Source organism: Melopsittacus undulatus, chromosome 5 (genome assembly GCF_012275295.1).
Source record: "Melopsittacus undulatus isolate bMelUnd1 chromosome 5, bMelUnd1.mat.Z, whole genome shotgun sequence".
Lineage (NCBI taxonomy): Eukaryota > Metazoa > Chordata > Aves > Psittaciformes > Psittaculidae > Melopsittacus > Melopsittacus undulatus.
Window position 1 is genome coordinate 61,717,197 of NC_047531.1, and position 22,471 is coordinate 61,739,667.

Consider the following 22,471-nt stretch of genomic DNA (forward strand, 5'->3'; position numbering starts at 1 on the left):
GTGTCCTGATTATGGTAAAACAGCTGAGCAATATCGCAACAGTGCACTCTGAGTACTGTTTGCTCAGGAGAAATCACCAAGAAGAAGACAAAACACTTTTTTTTCTCAGACCCTGTTTTCAGCCAAAGAATTTTGTCATTACCCCAGTGACAGGAAGGCCATCTTCCTCCTTTCTGACTCTTACTCATCTTTAATTATGGATGTCAATATCCATGTCACCTGGATTTGTTTACAGAAAATACAAAAAAAAATGGCAATGACAGATTACGTTACACAGTGGTATGAAAAAGTACAGAGGTATTTCCTGGATAAGTCTAGAATGTTTGGGTTAATCACAACTAAAAAACTCACCAGTGACCAGTTACATCAAGCACACCAAATTAGTATCACTGAGCTATGTTACCACAAATGCTTTTGTTACTAGAAAGAAATTGCATAGAGCCTCTTCTCCTACAGCCATAGCATATACTGAGACTTCAAAGCAGGCAAGTTTCCTTGCTCTTGAGCTCTAATATTTTAGAACCACAACTATCAGACTCTTACTAAGTATGCATAACTTCACTGAGGGCAGGCAAGAAAAAGAGATTGCTGTTTTTCAGTCTCCCTTTTCAAGTTCCAACTACATTCTAGTAAGAGGCAAACACCTATTTAGTAATTGTTTATTTCTAAATGCTTCTGCATTTGAGAAGTATCCACCATCTGCAGGTGGGATATTCTAATACACATTTTAGTCTGTATGTGTTTTGAAACCTGAAACCTAGCTTCAATCAATAGGCCACTCTCATATTTCCTAGATGCTTCTCCAGGACATTATGGTCTCAGAGCATTTCTGAGAGGTTTCTGGTTACCTCAGATACTTTTTTTTTTCTTTAAATTATTTTATTCATAGAATTTTGCAAGCTCTAAAATAACATGCTAATCAAATTTCATCTCAAAATCCACAGATGATGATGATGGTAAGCAAATAAAATAATGTTTTTCCAGATATTTTCCTTATTAATGGTTTTGGTGGTGTTGAGATACAAAAGTGAGTATTTCAGAAGTAATCAACATCTGAAGTATGGCACACGTATTTTTTCCACATGTAGAGTGGAAAGGTGTTGCCTACTTCTGTTGCAGAAATTTTTGTCTGTAAAAATGGTTTCCATGTTTCAAATCTGATTTAAGACAGCTGGCAAAGGAAATTGTCATCTATTTACTTTGTCACATAAACTGCACAAACAAATGTACAGGTCCTGCACAAGCCTATGAAAGAAAAAAAAAAAAAAGGAAATAAAAAATCAAACTCACTGACCAGGAACACTTTAGCAAGGGATTAGTCATTGCATTGTACAATGATTATAGAATGACAAAACTATTAATTCTTCAAGGCTAAATATGGAAAGGCTAAAGAAAAAAAGACGAAACCAACAGTGAGGAGCAATGCAAACAGCTTCTGGAGTAATTTGTTTTTTATGAGCAAGCATAAGCATTTGTAAGCCTGTCTGGACAGGAACATGAGAAAACAGGTGCATAGCATATACACAGAGAGGACTATAAAAAGGGATACATCATTTTTATTACATACTCCGTAAAAACAACCTACACATGCAGAGCATGCCACCTTGCTTCTTAGACAACACATGCAATGGTAACTTTAGTTTCCTATTCATCTACACATCCATTGGTGCAGAATGGGCTCAGGAGGCTTAAGATGTTTAAGAAGTAGAGCCGCTAAGCATGTGTTCAGTTGATGGCCCAAATAATAGTATTAGATGGGGCTGGGAATTACAGACAGCCCTTAACTCTTCAGCTTCTGTCTGAGATCTCTGAAACAAGCTGTATCACTGCAAAACTGGTACCTCTAATTCAAACCTCATCTACAGCTGTCAGCTGCTGCAGAAGAATAATAACTGAGTCTCCTGCTTTCCTAACTCTACTACCACCTATCTACATATACACTTGTACATCAGATGTGCACAGACGGTTTGTTTTAAAACTGAGGTCAGCTGTCCAGAATAGTCAGCAGCCATGCTATTTAATCCTCCCAATCTGGGTGGCTTTTGCCAAACTGCCTGTTGGGAACAGGCCCTTGACCCCTCTAAACTCTTGAACCATGCTTGGTTCTCCCATGTCTGGGAGAGCGTTAATTGGCAGAAGCTATAACTGCGCAATGTGCTAAGTATTCAGTATGTGCTAAATATTCTCTGTGCTGTTAGCACAGAGAATCAAGTGCCAGTGTTCAGGAATGTTCCCTGGCTGCATCAGCCACAATGTAGCCTTATTGTGTAAGTCCCACTGTAATAAACAAATCTCTCTGCCAAAAGCCAATCCCTTTGCCACAAAGGAAAATCTTAAGGTTGGGAATTCAGAGATTCCCTATTAATCTCAATGAGGTTTAGCACTTGCAACTGTTGTGTGAAGCACATCACACTTGAATGTGTGATTGAGGAAAAACTAGAGGAAAAACTACTTTTGGGCACTAGTGACAAAGAATTTCAGAGATCAGTGTTTGTATAAATTTCTGTAGACAACAAGATGGCTCTAAGTGAGAAAATAAAGGTTTCCTTAGTTACAGGTCTAGAAAGATCAACAAATACATATTTTTAAATTTTCAGTGTTGCTCCTGAAAGTGTCTTTTAGCTGTAAGAAATACAGCTGAAAGGACACATTAAATGGAAAAACACATGAGCCACAGCTTTACACAAGCATAAACATACATAGGTATATAAATATTTCAGAAAATGTGCTGATAACAAACATCACATACACTTTATTACAAGACATTCACACTTGCTTCCAAAAGAGAAAAAGACTGAAAGACATGATGAAAAGGCAAAAATATGATAGGAGTCAATATACAGTTTAAAATGCCTAGAAGTCTTTGTTTCCAATGTTTTTGGGGGTAATTTTTAGTTAAATTAAGGTACCCATTCCAGCATTTAAAAGGAAGTAAAAAATTCATTTAAATGTTTTCACTAAAAATGTGGTGAATTGAGGAAAAACATTTGCTATTTCATAGAAACACAGAATAGTTAGGGTTGGAAAGGACCTTAAGATCATCAAGTTCCAACACACCTGCCATGGGCAGGGACTCCTCACACTACACCATATCACCCAAGGCTTTGTCCAGCCTCCCTTGAACACCACCAGGGATGCAGCATTCACAACCTCCCTGGGCAAACCATTCCAGCGCCTCACCACCCTCACAGAATTTCTTCCTTATATCCAATCTAAACCTCTGCTGTTTAAGTTTTAACCCATCACCCCTTGTCCTATCACTACAGTCCCTAATGAATAGTCCCTCACCAGCATCCCTGTAGGCCCCCTTCAGATACTGGAAGGCTGCTATGAGGTCCCCACGCAGCCTTCTCATCTCCAGGCTGAACAGCCCCAACTTTCTCAGCCTGTCTTCATACAGGAGGTGCTCCAGGCCTCTGATCATCCTCGTGGCCTCCTCTGGACTTGTTCCAATAGTTCCATGTCCTTTTTATGTTGAGGACACCACAACTGCACACAATACTCCAAGTGAGGTCTCACGAGAGCAGAGTAGAGGGGCGGGATCACCTCCTTTGACCTGCTGGTCACCCTTCTTTTGATGCAACTCAGAATATGGTTGGCTTTCTGGGCTGCAAGTGCACACAGCCAGATCATGTTCGTTTTCTCATTGACCAACACCCCCAATCTATATGAAATACTCTGTAATTACAGTATGTAAAAGCAAAATTAGATGAACAATTTTGACTAGCTCCATTAATATAACATTTTTTTAAAACACATGGCTTAAACTTCTTTTGACATGAAAAAACAGGGTTCATGGCCTGTGCTGTCTGCACTGGAGAATAAATTGATATCAGCAATAATAGTAATCAGAAGCAGGTCATATTTTAACCATCTACAGCTATGGCCTTAAACTTTGCTTTTTGGTATCACTTATGACATTCCTATGTCAGACTCCTCAAAATTATATAACTGCATTTCACTTTACTTAGCTAAGCTAAGAGGCCAAATACCTAATACACGAGTCCTTTGCTGGCAGAACCGAAATAATTTCAGAGGAACTACATACAGTAGATTATCTGAAATTTGTTCTTGAATCCAGCAGGTCACAGTCTCTTGAATGCTGGATTTCTGATAACAGCTATTTGATTATGCCTGGTTTGTTTGCCTGAATGTGCTAATAAAACCTTCCATCTGCTGTCTCTCCCAGTTTCAACAAAAACTGCAGCTGTTTTATTTTCTGGTTGTTTTGTAATAGAGATTATGTTTCAGTACCATGAAATGAACAATTCATGTTGTTACTTCATTACTGTTCAGAAACACTTTGTTTATCTTGCATTTTGGATGTCTTCTTTTTTTAACTGCATACTCCCTTCTTAGACATCTTAAATATGTCAGCACATCTTGGTTGCTTTCCCTCTGCATAAACCAGGAAACAGACAATTGGGGAAATAAATTATTAATCTATTGTCTCAAAGTATTTATGCATTTTAACTAAATATGCACTGTCTCAACCAGAAGTGGGAAAACCACATTAGAGATGGAATTCTGATCCAAGTGAAATCAAACAAAGGTTTTAACACTGACCTCTGTGTAGCTATTCATGGCATTTATTACATCTCCAATGTGTATCTGTAATTGAAATGTATGCCACTGTCAAGAGTACATTCAGTGTCAGAATGAATGTTTTGGATTGGAAAGCTTGGCCTAATTACATACATAGTTCATTTTGCATTGTACATATAACGAAGTTCAAACAACCCTAGCAAGGCCTCAAATACTGCAGGAAACTGCACGGAACTGTATGGAGAAAATGAGCCCATACCTACTAAGAGGTTTTAAAAATTATTTTTAGACCAGCCATGAATAACCTGCACCCTGCTCCAGTTCTTAGATGGCCTCGCTAACCAGCACAATATATTCTGGTCTGTACCTAGAACAAGGATAAAAAATACTTACTGCAATACAGGAATATTGTGGAGCATAAAATCCCATACATGTTAGACTAGAATTGCTCAGTGTTGGGTCCATAAATTATTAGCAGTATAGACAGAAATACCAGAAGATCCTCACATTGCTGAACAGTCACTGTCCTGAGTTCAGCAGTAGCAGCCATTTTTTCTCCTTCTTGGTAGCTGGTGCAGTGCTGTGTTTTGACTTTCGGGCTGGGAACGGTTTCTGATAGCAAGTATGTTTTGAGTTACTGCTCAAATGTTTAGTTTGTCCAAGGCCTTTTCGGAGCCTCATGCTCTGCCAGGGAGGAAGGAGAGACAGGACACCTGACCCAGGCTAGCCAAAGAGGTATTCCATACCACAGCACGCCATGCTTGGGGAGGTAACTGAAAGTTGGCCGGAAGGGGGGGAGCTGGCTCTCTTCTGGGTTGGGCTCATTTCAGCAGGTGGTATCATATTCTCTCTCCTTGTTTATTTCCTCTATCACTGTTTTTATTAGTGGTAGCAGTAGTGATTTGTGTTATACCTTAGTTACTGGATTGGTTTTATCTCAACCCGTGGGGGTTACATTCCTTCGGTTCTCCTCCCCATCCCTCTGGGTGCGGGGAGGGGGAGGAAGGGGTGTGTGGTACTGCGGGAGACTGAGGTGGGGTTTTAAACCAAGCAAGCTGTGCGGATTGGTTTAAATCACGACAGTCACATAGTGGTGGTACCTTCATTATTCCCAGAGGCTACATACTGTTCAAAATCAAAGTGCTTTAAATTATTTGTAAATACTGTGTTTACCACAGAACTGTTATGTAATTGGGTGTGAGAATACAGATTATAAAAGTCATCAAATTCAGTCAGCATACTGATACAGTTTAAGAAACAAAACCTGCATATAAAATACTGTTACTAAAAGGAAATTAAAAAGCAACTGAAAAGAGTAAAATTCTTTCAGGAAATAATATTATTTTAAACAGCCTGCAGGCTGTGTTCAGGGTAAGTAAAAACTACTAGAGCTCTAAACTTTCCCTCCAAAAAGTGAGTATGGTTTAAGAGTAGAATAGAGGAGACTCATAAAACAAAGAGACAAATAAAATTTTTCTGCAATGAAATAGTAATTAGGCTATCTAAACACAAATAAAGTTATGACAGAGGTCTCCCTGAACAGTACGGAGAAGATGAGAAGGGAACAATAACACAGGACCTAACAGACTCAGTAAAATGGTAAGGAACCATCTTCAAAATTAATAGAATATTTTTTCTAGGAATGCCTAGTTGTGGAACCTGGTGCTATAGCATGTCTCAGCCACAACTGTGAGCTGAATCTGGGACTTATCACTGGAAAATATAAAGTTGTGTGGAAAAGATCACCCACACAATTTAGCTGATTTCTTTCTATAAATATCTTCCACTGGGCACTTTCAAAGACTGATAAAAGAAGGATCTAGCAGTCCTATGAAATACTTTCTGGCTGTCTTCCAAAAATCATGCTCTAAAGTACCATGACAATTCTAGCAAATGTCATTGATACAGATTAATACAGTTTAACTTATGACAAAATACCCATAATGGGAGCAGTTAGAAGAAAGCCGATTTCCACATGTGAGTGAGAACACTTAAAATGAAAGTTAGAACCACAGAGAGTCAGGGTTAACTTAAAACCTTCTACACAGAGTATGGCTGCTGCAGGGAACGCGAAAGCCTGACCTCAGCTACGCCTTTGGCAAGGCTCCTGATCCTATGCAGGGAGACCTCACCCTCTTGTGTCCACAGTCACCATGTTCCACATGTTAAATATGCATCAGCTCACAGTACATAAATGGAATTTTTCAGTAAGTTATGACTATTATACAAAGTTTAAGGAAAATGGATAAAAAAGAATGTTTCACTTTTCTGATCAGAACACATGAAGTCTTTGGGGAAAAAAGTCCTAAAAATCCCCGCTTTATACCCAGGTCCATCACAGACTGCTTTTGGACACAACATTTAAAATTTGTTCCCCCATTTTCCTGTTAATAAAACAGAACTACTCATGTGGGCTGTATTAAGTTTTGGTGTTGGTTTGGGTTGTTTTGGGGGGAAGGGAGGTGAAAGGGGGGAAGGGGGGCTATTTTACATTTAAACCAAGAAATTTAATGGCAAAAATAAAGAAACAAAGTAAAAAACAGGTTTACATGAGTACATGCATAATATTCCAGGCAATGATGCACTGTGAAGACAAGAATCATTACTAGTAGAATAACATTCTGCTTTAATTCTGCTTGAAATGACAGATTTGATTCTAAAGTGAGCAAATTTTAACGGATAAAAGTATCAACAAATTAGAATTTAATGTTTTTAAAAAGATGTAACAAAGTTACAGGGTTTTTATTCAGTTATTCTTCTTACAGTTATTTTCCACCATAATTAATGAACTAAATTCAAACTGAATTCATAGTATCTTGCTTTCAGATGAAGATTGCATTTTCTGTGAAAAAACTGTTCATCCAAAACACCTAGCCCAGCATTTGCCATATTTCCCTACTTCACAAAGACATTCTGAGACAAAGCTAAGTAACACCTGCAAGAGGCACAGGACCTATAATCACTGTCAGAGTAAATATAAGCTTGAATATTGTGAGCCAACTATTCTTTCAAAAGCAAGTGGAGATTAAAATATTCGATGGAGTTTGCACAAAGAACAGTCTGAACCTTGCCAGAGCTGGCTGTACTCATTAATGCAGGAATGCCCTTAGGCTGCTTTGCATGGAAAGTATAGCTTAGAAATGAAATTCTCTGGAGTTCTGAAGCACATTTGGACAGTCAGATCTTCTTTCATGAGCATGACAGGACTCTTCTGCAAGAAAACACATCCAGTTTCCCTGACATACAAGCAGGAAAAGAATGGAGAAAAATTTAAAAGGAAAATGTAGGGAAAGAGGAGTTTTTGGGTGGCATACAGAGCAGCAGACTAAGAATCACCGTGGTTGGAAGGCTAGCAGCCATGCAGCAGTCTAGAGAGTAGCCCTCCCTCTTCCTTTGCAGTTTCTCTGTAGAGCCAAGTTAGTCAAGCTAGGCAAAATACTAACTTTAAACAGTAGTTACTGCTCAACTGTAGTCATTACACTCAAGATTACTGAAAGATGACTATTCAAGATAACTATAAACAAACATTTGAGGCATGACAGGCTCTTCCTAGGCTGGCCTACTGTATGCCAGGGCTTAATTCTGGCAGCTGAATTGTAGTAATATGTCATTCCCAAAGTTCCCATTAGAGAACATTTTGACTGTTTGCTGGCAAGGAAAAAAATTAAGAACATGCTGTTCAAATAGGAAGGAAAAGAGCAAACTTACCATTTGCAGTATAATTACCATACCCAGCTTAGAGTAATTTCTTAACGAATTTTTTCTTTTTTAATTAAAACTAGGTTCCTTTCCTGCCACATTTACTTCAATTAGTATTTCAAAGACAGTAAGGTCTTCTATGCTTCACTTGTCTAAACTGAACAATCCAAGTTCTTTTAGTCTCTTTCTTGTTTGCTCCTCTCTTTCAGCAGTGATTTTTTTTTCCCCACAACTTTCACAGGCCAAATTTCTTGGATTTTTAGATCTGTTCTCAGTTTTAAAGTTTCACCAACCACACATGGTATTAATACTTCCTATATGTACAAAAAATACAGGGCTGAATTTACTTAGGGTTGAATATATACCTTTCACAGCAACATCAAATCTGTGGCTCACAGCCACCTTTTCTTTGGTTTATGCATCCAGTTCTTCCATTTTATCTTCCATGCAACAAGCTCTGAACCTGTATCAAGCAGTCTTTCCTATCAGTTGGCCTTGTGTTTTATATTATTCGATTTTATCCCATTTTATTTCTGTAGTCCTCAAGGTCATCCAGTTATTCTAGTATGACAGCACGCTAACAGGGACTGTTTCCCAATTTTATGATGTCAACAAATTTCATTAGAAAGTTCTAGTTGTTGTGCCAAGATCACTGATGACAATATTAAACAATACCAGTTTCAGTATTCATTTTTTTGAGACAGCTCTAAAAACTCCCCCCTGCCATTCAGCATAATATATTGCTGCCTTTTCCCCCAAGGTATTTCTTTGCCTGCTCAACAATTAATTTACTAACTGCGCTCTTCTTCAGTTCAGCAATTTCACTGGTCTAGAAAAGCAGTCAGTGTATCTCAGAAAGAAAGCAGGCAAGTCTGGCATGATCTGTCTATGGAAAAAAAGATGGTTTATCCTATTTACCGTCATGTCCTTCCCCCCCCCCCCCCCCCCCCCCCCCCCGATCTTTTTGTTGTTTTTGTTTGGTGGTGGTGATTTCTTTTCAATCTGTAAGAGGAAAAGCTAAAAAGTGCTTGTCCTCTAGAAAAGCCAATCGGCCTCAGTGTCCATGTCTTGTCCATGTTACAGAAACTAAGCAGTTCAGATGGTCACTGCAGCTTTGAAACTCACCAAGAAAATCTTGACTCCAGAAGCAAGTGGTTTCTGCTCATCCTTTGCTTGCCTGGAAAAACAGTAGTGACATGCTTTTACAACAGAATCAATAAAAGCTTTTACTAAAGGTTAGAACTGATCTGGCTTTAAATTTATCTGACAATGTAACTCCCCCACCCCCAACATTCCCATAGATTTCTCTACAATTTAAGTGGATCATAGTACAGACGTGTTTGAACTAGATAGCTCTGGAAATAGAAAAAAGTATGGATGTCTCAGCCTGGTAATAGATACAAAGTTATCATGTTCTCAGATTACTGGGATTTAAATTTTGTACAGATTAAAGTCATATACATTAAATTTACACTGTAAAGTAACTTACTAGTTTGCAAATGCAAACCAGTTTCTGTGCATAGAAGTGGGGCTATATTCTGGGAGCTCTGAAAACTTCAGAAAGGAATAAAAAACAAAAAGGGAAAAGGAAAGCAACGGTCTAAATCCTGAGCACTGAGAGCTCTGAGAACACTGAGAACACATACATCAAATGCCTTTTTTAATTATTTTCTTTTTTAAAATCAGCCTATTCTCTAACACAATCCTGTAAAATTTTGTTTAGGTATAGACTGAGGTGTGTGAGGTGTGGACACAACTCATTTTAATCAAATCATGTTCAGTTTCTCACACAGGACAAAATCAGTTTTTAAATACTTGAGAATATTTTTGCTTGCTATTATTTGAGGCATTCATGTATTTTAGCTCTAATGAGACTGCGTATCATGTAATGTTAACCACTGTATTATAAATACAGTGAGAAATAACCTCATTCTACATTCAGTGCATTCCACTCTTTTGTCCTCACTTACTTCACATGGGGTTTCACCCCAAAAAGTTCAATTTAGCCATAGAAATCTATGTGAATCCAAGGAATGAGGGAACATCTCATTCTTTCTGGTTTATATCCTTAAAGAGAATAAACCAGACCTGGAAATATGAAAGCATTGTGCAAGACTGATGCAATGCAAACAAAGATAATTTTTAAAACTTTATTTTGTTTTCAAGAGCACCCAAATTTGAGGAAACAGCTTCAGAAAAGTTGCTGATATATGCAGTATGCATATAATTTTCTCATACTTCTACTGTTTCAGGAACTAACTTTAAAAACAGAAAAGCCTAAATTAGGAAAATATTTTAGTTGCATTGTTGTTCGACAGAAGTAGATTATTGGACTGGAAACTGGATTATCCAAGAGGAAGATATTAATATGCAAGATTTAAGCAACCCCCACCCTTTTCCTCATTCCTAAAGAACAAAAAAAAAACATTATGCATGCAGAGATCTTGTTCCAGGCCCATTATCACCAAAAAGTCTGAAGAATGAAAACCAGAGCTTCTTTTTCTCAGGGTGAAATTCTAGATGTCTTCAGTGATATTGCTTTTGTCACCCCACTGAACATTTTAACACTTGCAAAACTACTGGGAAAAAAGTTAGGGTAATGTACAAGAATAAGTAAGAGCAAAATATATTGTGTTTATTCCTGCACCTAAAGGAAGGAAAGTTAAAAAATGGTGGTTATGATCCATGAAAGTGTGTCTAAAGCTAATTAAGAGGAGGAGGAAGGAGTAGTAACTTGAACAGAAATAACAGGAAGTTTAGAATCTCAGCCCATGAGAGAGCATGCAGGAGGCTCCTCCTTTGAAGTTTTTAATGCCCTTATATTTAAACTCTCTTGTGGTCTCCTGTGTTCTGTATTAGTTTGGGTTTTGTTGAGTTTTTTTTTGTTTTGTTTTTTTTTTAATCTGGCTAAAATAAACCAATACTCTTTAACATTCTCATTGCTTCTGAAGCTTAACTTATAAGTTTTATGATGAAAAAAACAATGATGCTTTTTCAGCCAGGACTGCTTTTCTTCTTCTTTCATTCATGTCTTTTTACATCCACAGTTCCTTTTTTGTTCCTTCTCCTCTTCTTATTGCTGGATAGTAACTCCTGTTTTATCACTTCATTCTTATTTTTCACCTTCACTTTTGCCATCACTACTTCATATCCTCCTCCTACATCGTATTTTTCCTCATTCTGTTCTCCATTCTCTAGGTTTTGCTTTTGCTTAGCCCTTTCTCATAGACCCAGTATGCATGGAGCAGGCCTGCAAGCATGTCTATGAACAGAAGCCACCAATCTTCAAGGGATTTATTATGAACAGAAAGGCTACAAAGAGCAAAATACCTTTTAAATGCAGCCCTCCAGAGAGAATAAAAAAAAAAAGAGTGGAAAACTAGCAGACCGAATACATTTGTCTGAATGAGTCTTTAAAGAAATGCTCCATTAACCTATTTTGAAGAAGAATATACAGACATATGTATAAATTTTAGACTATACAGGATGTGGGAATGAGAGCAATCAGATGACTAAGCCTCATGTGACTGCTTGCTACAGGCTATATGAGCAAAAATTTGCTAGAGTATGTTCAAAAGAAAAGGTTATGGGCATAAGCTCTCATGGCAGGGGAGACTTGAGGCCTGGAACACAGCTAGGTAAAGTTACTCTCAAAATAATGTGCCCTCACTTAGCTTACTGCAAGCTGAAGAGAGATTTTTGGTTGTTTTGACTTGTTCTGTCCTGTGTTGGAGCATTTTGTGATACAACAGGTAAGCATACAAACTAGACCACTTGGACTAAAATGATGTTAGGACTTCCTTTCCCACCACCTACAAAATGTATGAGTATTATTTTATGTTGCAAAATACTAAAAATTACTTTTCTCTTGTTCTTTTACTGCTTTATGGCAGTAATTCCTGCAGCATTACGAAGAGCACCAAGCTAACCAGTGAAAAAACACTGCTCTGAAGACAACTACAAGAGTGTCCTAGAATTTGAAAGATTTGTTTGTTTGTTTTTCTCTTCTTCTGGCTAAAAAGTTTAAACGTATTGTCCTGGGCTCAGCAGTAGCAGTCCTTTTTCTCCTCATTAGTAGCTGGTGCAGTGCTGTGGTTTTGACTTTGGTCTGAGAACAGTGATGATTATACATCAGTGGTTTTAGCTGCTGCTAAGTAATGCTTCCTTTTCAATCTCATGCTCTGCCACTGAGGAGGGGCATGGGATGCTGGAAGGAAGCAGAGACAGGGCACCTGACCCAAACAAACAAAGGGGTATTCCATACCACAGCACATCACGCCCAGTATATAAACTGGGGGGAGTCACCTGGAAGGCCTATATTGCTGCTCAGGTTGGCTGGGTATCAATTAGTGGGTGGTGAGCACTTGTATTCTCTCCCCTTGTTATTTCTGTTATCATTATTATTATTAATAATATTATTGGTGGCAGCAGCAATGGTTTCGTATTATACCTTAGTTACTGGACTGTTCTTACATTCTTTCAGTTCTCTTCCACATCCCTCTGGGAGCAGGAAGGGGAGCAAGAAGGTGGGGACTGAGCAAGCAGCTATGTGTTTCTGAGTTACCTGCTGGGCTTCAACCATGGCAATATAATCTGATGTTACCCCAAAGATTTAGAGAACAGGGAATATCACATATTCTTAAGTAATTTAGCAATACAGCATCTTAAATAACCCTTACTTTACTTAATCAAGCTTCATTCTGTTATTATGCAGAATATTTATGCAGAATAGGGCCTAGTGTCCCTGATACCTTTCAAATTACAGATTCTTCTCAATTGTTTTCTTCATCCTCTTTCTTCTCAGCAGAGTAGCAGAGTCTCAGACATTTGAGAGCTTAGTAATTACTTCACAAAAACACAATGGTTCCCAGCCACCAGAATTAAACATACTTTACAATTATAATGGGAATCTCATAAATGTCTTAAAATCAATGATAAACGGTACTTCATCACACATTCTCTGTGATAGGCCAGAAAAACAGACTAGACCATAACGAGGCAGTATAATGTGTAGTGCTTTCAGTGAAAATTCTTTAAATAATATTTAACTAATAACCACACCTTAAATTCTGCATTAGCTTGTGGATTTTTCTGCCTCAGACCCTACACATAATTTATTAATTATTTTTTGCTAAATCCCCCAGTAAGTACACACACAGCTCCTGTTGAGTTTATACAGCTGATCTCACACGATTATCAGCTCACAAAGAGGAAGAAAGATCAGTGCAGAAGACCAAGAGTAATAATGAAAAAAAAAAAACTTAGCTCTCAAGAAAACATTATGTAATTAATTCTTTAAACCCCACAAAATTTAGTCTTCTACCCCTCTTATGCAAGATTTGCACAGACGTAATTTGTTTAGGAATCATTCGAACATGAAAATGATAGTAACCTGTTTGAAAAGGCTGTTGAAAATGTGTTCCAAGTATTAAAAAGTAATATGAAAAAAATACAGGTAGGTGTTCCAGTACACCAACAGGTATAAAAATGCTCATATCAACATGTAACTCCTTTGGAGAATAAGAAAAGGAAACATCCCCTCCTTCCCCCCAAATAACAGACCAGATAAAAAGCATAGGGAACATGACTTTGGGGCAGTGACCCTCGGGTAGGTATATACGTAATACAGGACCTTTTTGGATAACACGGAACTTAAATACAATTTTGAGGTGTACGTTTGGGGTTTGGCTTAAAAGCAACTCTCTCCCCACCAGACACTGGCATGCCTGTGGTGTTTTGTGGTTAAGTAAAGTCCAATGTGCGTAGACAGATACCCTGAAATAAGCCCTTGAAAACAACTACTGCCTCGTTCGTTTTAACGAGCTATTAACTCGAAAACCCCGCGGTCTGGAACAGCCCCAACAGAGGCTTCCTGGGCTGTGACCGAACGACTGTAAGAGCTGCTCCCAGTTACCTCAGGTGCCACCACAACGGCACTTGGGACAGCCGCACTCTCAACCACTGATAGGAAGGGGATGGAGAAGAAGGAGCTGCGGTAACCCCTTACCTTGCCGCGGCTGCCCCTACCCTGTACCTTCACCATACCACAAAAACTCAGACCTCCACAGGTCCCTTCCAGCACTGGCAGCAGTGAGAGAACCTCCCGTGCACCCACTGCGCATGGGCACCCCTGACGCACGCCGGCTGAGGCGGCTGTACCCTCCTACCGGGCTTTCTCCGGCGAGCGCGAGGGGGCAGCGCTGTGATTGGCTTGTCCCCTTCAGCCACTTCCGTGACTCGCCCATCCGTCTGTCCTCCCACAGCGCTATCTCCTTCCGGGCGCCGGGAGCGCCGAAGAAGATCCGGGATACCGTTAGGGAGACACCCACCCGCCTTCCTGACCACCGCCGCCACCACCCCCCGCCTTCCTGCTCTCCCCCCGCCTCTGCTTGCCGGCCGCTTTATTGCGCAAGCGCACCAGAGGGCGGGAGAAGGGGGAAGAGCGCGCGGCTCCGGGAGAGGAGGAGGGAAGCAAAAGTTTGTGTGAGGGCGGGGCTGCGCTTGGAGACGCCGCTGAGAGAAGAGAGAGGAGCCGAGTGGGGAGCGACGCGCGCGCTGGGGGTGAAGCAGCAGTCGTGTCCGTGGCGCGGCAGGAGGCGAGGCAGCGGTGTCGGCCCCCGAGTGGGAGATAGCCGTACGTCCTGAACTGGTGAATGGGGAGTGGGGTCTGTCTCTTGCTCTCAGCGAGATGGGGCGGGCTGCGTCGGGCGGCAGTAGCCGGGCGTCGGGACCTCCGCGGGCCGTTCACCTGCTGCCGGCACGTCTGGTGGCGGCTGGGGCGGTCACGTTCGGTGAGGCGCGGCCGAGGGCTGAAGCGGGAACTGTTGGGTCCGGGTGCAGCGCTGAGCCGGCGAGTGGCTCTGTCGCCTGAGACGCCCCCGGCCCCTGCCGCGACGAGCGGCGCCCACCCTCTGAAGGGCCCTCGTGGGCGTGAGGCCTGGAAGCCGCCTGTAGACGGCCCAGGTGAGGGTCACCCACAGATCGCATGGCGAGCTGCGGGTGCTGTCGCGTAGGCTGTGCAAGCGGGGAGTAGCCTGCCCCTAAAATGAGGATGTTTTCGTGTGGAGACGGTGCGCGCTCCTGTGTTGCCTGTGTGAAAGCCAGAACATAAAGTTAATGTTTAACTTGATAGTCAACATGCCCATCAGCCAGTTTCTCTGAAGTGTTTTCAGAGGGTGTTAAGAACAGGAAATGCCAGTACGAGTAGTATGGAGCCGTTTGAAATTTAATCAGTTTACCGAATTTGGAGGCTGTGTTATTTGCTCTGCTCGTACAGGTAAGAATTTCCGAGGCATGTAGGGAGATGTATGCAAATTGTATGTTTTGACTCTCATCTAAGTTTAAGTTTATCGTTTGCTTTGATTTTCAATGCAAAAAGTTTCAAGTCAGCTTTTGAAAGGAAGTATCTCATTTTTTAACATGTATTTTTTCCATTCCCACAATAAATCTGAGTTTTTCATATGTCTGCTTAATGTTTTACATTACATGTACATGCAAAAATACATAAAAAATAATCCCTTAACTTTGAAGCTACTAGGATTATTTTAAGAGAGAAAAACTTGATCACATAAACAGTATTGTGCCTGACTGATGCAGTATCCCCTTCCCCCTTTGACTTTATTATTAACTGTTCTGCTCTTGTGTAAGGGCAATTTTAGTTGTTAAAATAGTGAAAGCTCATGTTACATAAATGTATAAACTATATATAATGTAATCTATAAGTAAATTAATTATCCTTGTCAAATGATGCATAGTCCTTTCCTCCCCTAACAAATTATTTCAAAGTAAGATACATTTACTGTTTCCTTTAGCTGTTTTTTTTTTCAAGTTACTTGTGTAAAAAGTTATCCTGGACCAGTGGGATGTTGACATTAAAATACAGAAATATGCACTTTAATATCAGAAATTGATAGTGCACGATCTTTTTCAGTCATAGGACGTACGTGATGTACTCCTAACAGAATTGTTTGGGTATGAGACTCATGGGACTTCAGGGTCAAAGTATTAGCCCTGTCATGTGTTTTGATTACATTGCTTCTTAAGATTTCGGTAGCAACACTGTGATTTTTCCTTGATTAGTGCTTCTTGGAGTAGAACAGTTCAGTCACATGAGGGATGTAGTAGTGATGGGAATAAAACCTGTTGAAAGAGTTATTAAAAATTATCCTCATGGCTTAAGCAGAAACAAACTGGTGTTAGCCAGGTTAAATGAGACTTGAGGCTGTAACAGGGACAGTGACTGGGTAAGAATTTTAGATGTGTGGACTGAATTAAATATTAGTGCATAGGTCTTGTACAGACTTTTCATGAAGAAATTTAGGAAGTGTAACGATAAAATGCGGGTTGCTTTGAAGATTATGTTCCTATTGCCTTTCCTTGTAACTCAGTTATGTGTTGTTTCTGGTAACTTAAGAAACAGAACACTTTTGGGGAAGGAACAGAACTTCAGCATTTTACACTTCTATTCATGATCAAGCATCTACAAAGAAAACTGAAAGCATGGTTATAATTTATGGGCACAGTTAACTGGGAAAAGTAGACAAGTGTGACAATTACGACTGTAGCGATACCTTCTATCTTTCTGAGATTCAAGAAAGAGTACATGATAGTCTCAGAGCAAAGCACTTTGTAAAGGAATAGGAAGATGGAGAAAAAAATCTTCTCTGTTGTTTCTATGTGATGATTCACTGCAGATGCTGGCCCATGTCATGGGTTCGGAATTTGTACTCTGAGATCTTTACTCAGAATTCCTATTGTAGCTATGTCTAAAGTTTTTGTCTAGTTATGACAGCCCAGAGATGCTGGGCTGTGAACCTGTTGTTTTGGTTTTGATGCAAACAGGAAAATTTTTATTGGAACAGCTTAAAAAAAATAAAAATCTGTGCTTATACAAAACCTGTCTGGGAAAGCATCTGCTCTTCTGGTTCTCCCATCTTGAAGGGATACAGAGAAGTGTGCATGCAAGAGCAGTGATTTGGCATATGAGGAACAGTTAAATGGATCAGGGCTGAAGAAGAGACAATAGAGGTCTTCAAAATAGAAAAAGAAAGAACCAAACCTGGGTTTAAAACCTTCAGAGATTGGTTGGAAGAATTTCTAGAAGACAACCATCAAACACCTTTTTTGTCTCTTGGGGACTTAATGAGTCAGTGGCTGGAGGCAGAAAGAATGTGTCAGGCCAATACCACTGGCTGGTATACTTGCAGGTGGCCCACAGAATCAAGGCTAATGAATGGTCACTGCTGGGAATATAATTTGCTTTCCCCCACTCCTCACCCCTGTCCCGTTCTTACAGTGATATTCTTGTTTCATGTTATGTGTGTTGTATGTAAGTGCTAATAATGAAGGTTATTTTCTCTGGTGTTTCAAATAGTTAGAATTTGCATGTTAACATATTTCATTGTCAGGTTTTTTGCACTGAATAGTATAATTTTCAAAGACAAAAACTGGTGATTACTAAAAGCATTAGGTGTATCTTACAGCAAAAAAGATCTGCCGATATGTACAGTTCAACGTGATGGTAAAGGTGAAAGGGGACAGGATTTGTGCAGGAACCAAAAAAAATGAGTGAGCTCTCCAGTACCATCCCAGTACAAATCAAATTTTTGTTCTTGACAAAATTTGACAATTTTAAATTATGAACTTCTGAGCTGAGGAAAACAATCAAGTTCTTGTACATTCTTGAAACTGATTGATTTCATTCTGTTAAGGAAGAGAAAGTAACCACAGTTCCGGTAGTGTTGGTTTGCTGCAGAAAACTCTAGTTGGTTCCCATCATAAGCATATTCCATTGTAATGCATGTAATCATTCTTCCTTCCAAATTTTTGTTCTTTTGTACAGAAATTCCTAAGTTTTAACACATAATACTTTAGAAATTCGTTTACCACAGTTGTCAGACCATTGAGTAGGTTGCCAGGCTCAACACAAAGGTGTGAACTTCCAAGCAGAAGCAAAAAAACTGTGTTGCTTAAAAGTAACCTTACCATTGGGAATGAAAAAGCCTTGCCAGTAGTCATGCAACACACTTCGAGTACTTGCAAAATGAAGCTAAGAATCTGTAAATAATGATTCTTCAGCCAAATTTCAGAGACACACAGAGCCAACGACTTCTGAACCCATTGCAAGGTTCCACCTGATTTGATGGAAGGTCTAGAAGTCTTATAAATGTTAATGTACTTACAGAGTACATGAAAACAGGCAGCTGGCTGTAAGAGAGAGACCTTGTAAGAAATAGGGAGCAGAGGTGGCAAAATCCCCAGGTAGGTAGAAAACCACATGAGAACTCAGATGTGAGATGTAAAACTATCAGAAGCCAAGCATTGATAGTTTCAGTATTCAGACTTTATCTCAGTTGTTTATCTCAACAGTTTTATTTAAATGAGTATCAAAGATTCCTAAACCGAACTCTGCTTGTAGGAAGTTACTTGTTTAGGTAAAATAGTGACTACTGATTTGTAAGCTGATTCAGTGACATTACTTTTTATATTAAAAAGGTTGTGATGGCTGTAGTTACTTGTGTGCTAGTTTACAGCAGCAAAACTGGTGATAATGTGTGTTTCTGCTGCCTAGTGTGTCTGTTATAGAAGTTGTAGAGGCAAGTGGCCAGAAATTTGTGGCAGGCATATATTTTGTTCTGTAAGGCTGCACAACAAAAGGTAGCCATGTGCTTGTTGAGATCAGTGATGACTGAAGAACAGTGTCTGTTCTTCAGAGGTAGGTGAGGTAGGAGAATTTAGGCTTTTTAATGGATGTTGATTTGGAGAGTTCATAGCCCTTGTTTAGTGCCTTTGATTGGAAACAGTCATCCAAAACTGATCCCTGTAGTCTGAAGGGCAAGAATATTTAACCCTCAGCTGCTAAAAATCTCATGTAGCATGTCAGTTACATTTATGTAAAATAACTTTTATTGGGAGATTGCACCTCCTGAAGACTATGTGTGGTTCAGTGACTTAGAAGCTATTGTTAGTGACCCACACCTTTGCCAAGCCCAGGAACTTGCAAAGAAATACTAAACCCTAGTGGCTAATGAATGCTACAGTGCTCTTAGTAGGCTTACCACAGACATGTAAGAATAGTCTGCAGTTCCTGATTATACTGTAAAGTACGGAATTTGAGTTAAGGGAGTCAGTGGTCTAGGTCCCAGTCATTTGAAAGCTTAGCCAAACATTATGGGAGGTGAAGAAACCAAGGTTGATCAGCATTATCTTTTCTCTGGTTTATGGAGCTGCTTACAGTTGAGGGTAGGCTTGTCAGCAGACAAAAAAATACTCCTTGTGACTAGAGTATACATCCTTGCCAGTGTCTTCAACAATACCTTTCTTTGATTTTGGCTTTTTTCTTTCCTCTTTTCCTTTTTTTTTTTAAACAAACTCAGACTTTGATATACTTGCATGTTGTAAATTTAAAAACAAGATGCTAGTCTAAACTTTGTCTCCTTAGGGCTGTGATGACAAATGAATGACATAAGTTAGTCACATTGCTTATGGCACCATTGGAAGGCTCATCTACATTGCCCCTCTAGAGAACTCTGCGTCAAGATAGTATTAGTTCACAGCTTCTGTCTGTTCCTTGGGTTTAATGACCATTTGGGGGGCAAAAGAGTAGTAGGTGGACTGGAGTGCCCGTTTGGTCGAAGTTCTAGTTGAGAAGTACAGAGAAATCTTTTAGATAGAATACCTTTCTGACATGCCCTTCTTGCTTTTCTTATATATTTGGCATGTTTGAACTGTTGCAGAGGGAAATATGTTCAGTTTGACCTATGCACTTTAAAGAATTGATTTATAGAAAGAGTAATTTAAGATGGTTGGAGTGAAATAGTATTTAACTAGCTTCTGATCTTTCTGGTATTTAAATTTTCAGGAAAAGGTGTACTAATGTTGTGGGTACTTAACAGAGGCCATATGAATAAAATATCACAGTGCTCTGGAAATTAATATCTGGCCCAGATATGAAAACTGTACAATGAATGTATCCTGCAATTTATTAGGATAAGATTATGTGCACTTGCCTGATGTAATAGCAGGAGTTATTTGTATTCACAGCTTGTGGATGTGAAATCAAACAGCATCATAGTGAAATGTGACAGTAACATAGAGCTAACCCAGAACCATTTTTTAAATTATTTTTTAATTATTATTTTTAATTATTTGCAGTGAATGATTTAACTTCTCTGAAACCTAAGTCAGCAGGTAAATGCTTAGAATCATAGAACAGTTAGGGTTGGAAAGTACCTTAAGATCATCTAGTTCCAACCCCCTGCCATGGGCAGGGATACCTTGCACTGCACCATGTCACCCCAAGACTCTGCCCAATGTGGCCTTGAACACTGCCATGGATGGAGCATTCACAGCTTCCTTGGGCAACCCATTCTGGTGCCTCACCACCCTCACATCACAGTAAAGAACTTCTTCCTTATATCTAACCTGAACTTCCCCTGGTTTGAGTTTGAACATATTACCCCTTGTCCTACCACTATAGTCCCTATTGAAGAGTTCTTCCCCAACATCCTTATAGGCCCCCTTCAGATAGTGGAAGACTGCTCTGATGTCTCCAAGCAGTTTCTGTTCTCCAGGCTGAACAGCCCCAACTTTCTCAGCCTGTCTTTGTATGGGAGGTCTCCTCCTCTTCCTCGTGGCCCTCCTCTGGACTTGCTCCAGCAGCTCCATGTCCTTCTTATGTTGAGGACACCACAACTGTACACAATACTTCCAAGCATCCCTGAAATACAAGACAAAATTACTTTCTAGGAGTTCTTAGTGATTGAGTACTCTGTCTTAAATTGTTCTGAAAGAACTCCTTATTTTGGCTGCTGTATGCTGAGCAATCTTCTACACGAAATGCAGACAGCAGGCAACAGGTTTGCTAAATTGACACTGTTGGTGGCGTACCAGTGCATAAACAGTTTTGGAGATGAGAGATGTAGTGTATTCAGTTGATAGACTCTTGACAGCAAGCCTAGTGTTTCTCCCTCACTGTATTCATCCTGTTGCTCTTGCCCTCTCAAAGGTAAGAGCACAGTGAAGGACACCTCAAGCATGCATTGGCATGCAAATATACTTCATGCCTTTATGGATAGCACAGGCCATCTGTACTGTTCCAGTCCAGTGTCTTTCCTGTTTTTTCCTCTTCATTGTACCCAGTCTGACATTGCTGATTACCAAATATAGCTCATCTTAACATCAGTTTTGTCTTCTGGGACCAGGAGCAGGAGGGTGGAGAAAACGGTACATAATTCTCCATATGGGAAACTACATAAAGTGGAATCAGGAACCCTGTATCACCAATAAAATGCATGCTCAAGCAGCTTTTCTAGTATGTCAAGGGGAAGGTTCTTTCTCTGACAAAAATGTATTGGGTCAGTTTTTCAGTATGAATAAAGAAATACTAAATCAGAAATCAGTAGAAAGTATTTGGTGGTTGAAAGAGTTTAATGTAAGATTCTTCTGGGTTGTTTGGGGTTTTTTTTGGCTTTTTGTTTGGTTTTGGGGGGTTTGTTTGGTGATCTTTTTTTAGTTATATTTCTGACATTACCCTTAGCAGTTAAAAGTTATGATTCCCTGTGTTAACAGGAGACTTTTTGGGCCAAATGATGCTTCATATTACTAAGTGCTTTTGATGTGTGGTATTAGCTTCTTGAATACATTTTTTTATATATATGTTCATATATATGTATCTGATTACAAACAGCATACCTTACGTTTTTTACTTGACTCCTCTATCTTTACCGTAGCAATTCATTGTTTTCTATTAATGTACTGAAACTTTCAAATGAAAACACTTGTGAAAATATTTTCTTGACTTTAATTGCTCTGTACAGATATCATGCTAACATTTCTGCATACCTGACTTCAGAGAATCATTCATCTTTTTCTGTGCTAATCTTTGTTTTACTTTCACCTCTGTCCTGATTTTCTTAGAGTTTGGCCCTTTGTAGAAAAATGGCTGTTATGCTGTGGAGCACTTTGACTTTTATGTGGGGGAAAAAAATTGAAATTGATACTCCTTTTAATTAATGTTTGGATAAGATCTTAAACTAATATGTGTTTCCAGTTACTCGCTACATTACTTTTTCTCTCTCTTTTTTTTTTTACTTTCTGGGTTTATTGAAGTAAATGTAAAGAAAACAAAGTTACCACATAATTTTCTGTCAAGGTCAGTTGCAGACTTCTTCCTCCATGCTGTCACAAATCACACTTAATATTTCCAGTATTATTCCATCAAATTACT

The 22,471-nt window shown here is 39.5% G+C and overlaps 2 protein-coding genes across 2 annotated transcripts in view; one reads left to right on the top strand and one right to left on the bottom strand.

Moving 5' to 3' along the window:
* Positions 1 to 14,564, bottom strand: part of SEC24D (SEC24 homolog D, COPII coat complex component) — a 220,628-nt gene extending 206,064 nt beyond the window's left edge. Inside the window, exons 1-2 of the mRNA XM_005144138.3 lie at positions 14,252 to 14,564; positions 9,370 to 9,421 (exon numbers count right to left, since the gene is read on the bottom strand). The gene's annotated coding sequence lies outside the window, so the exon portion shown is untranslated. The remainder of the gene's footprint in view (positions 1 to 9,369; positions 9,422 to 14,251) is intronic.
* A 250-nt stretch (positions 14,565 to 14,814) lies between these two features.
* The window catches only part of USP53 (ubiquitin specific peptidase 53), a 40,734-nt gene continuing 33,077 nt past the window's right edge, over positions 14,815 to 22,471 (top strand). Inside the window, 1 exon segment of the mRNA XM_031044725.2 lies at positions 14,815 to 14,878. The gene's annotated coding sequence lies outside the window, so the exon portion shown is untranslated.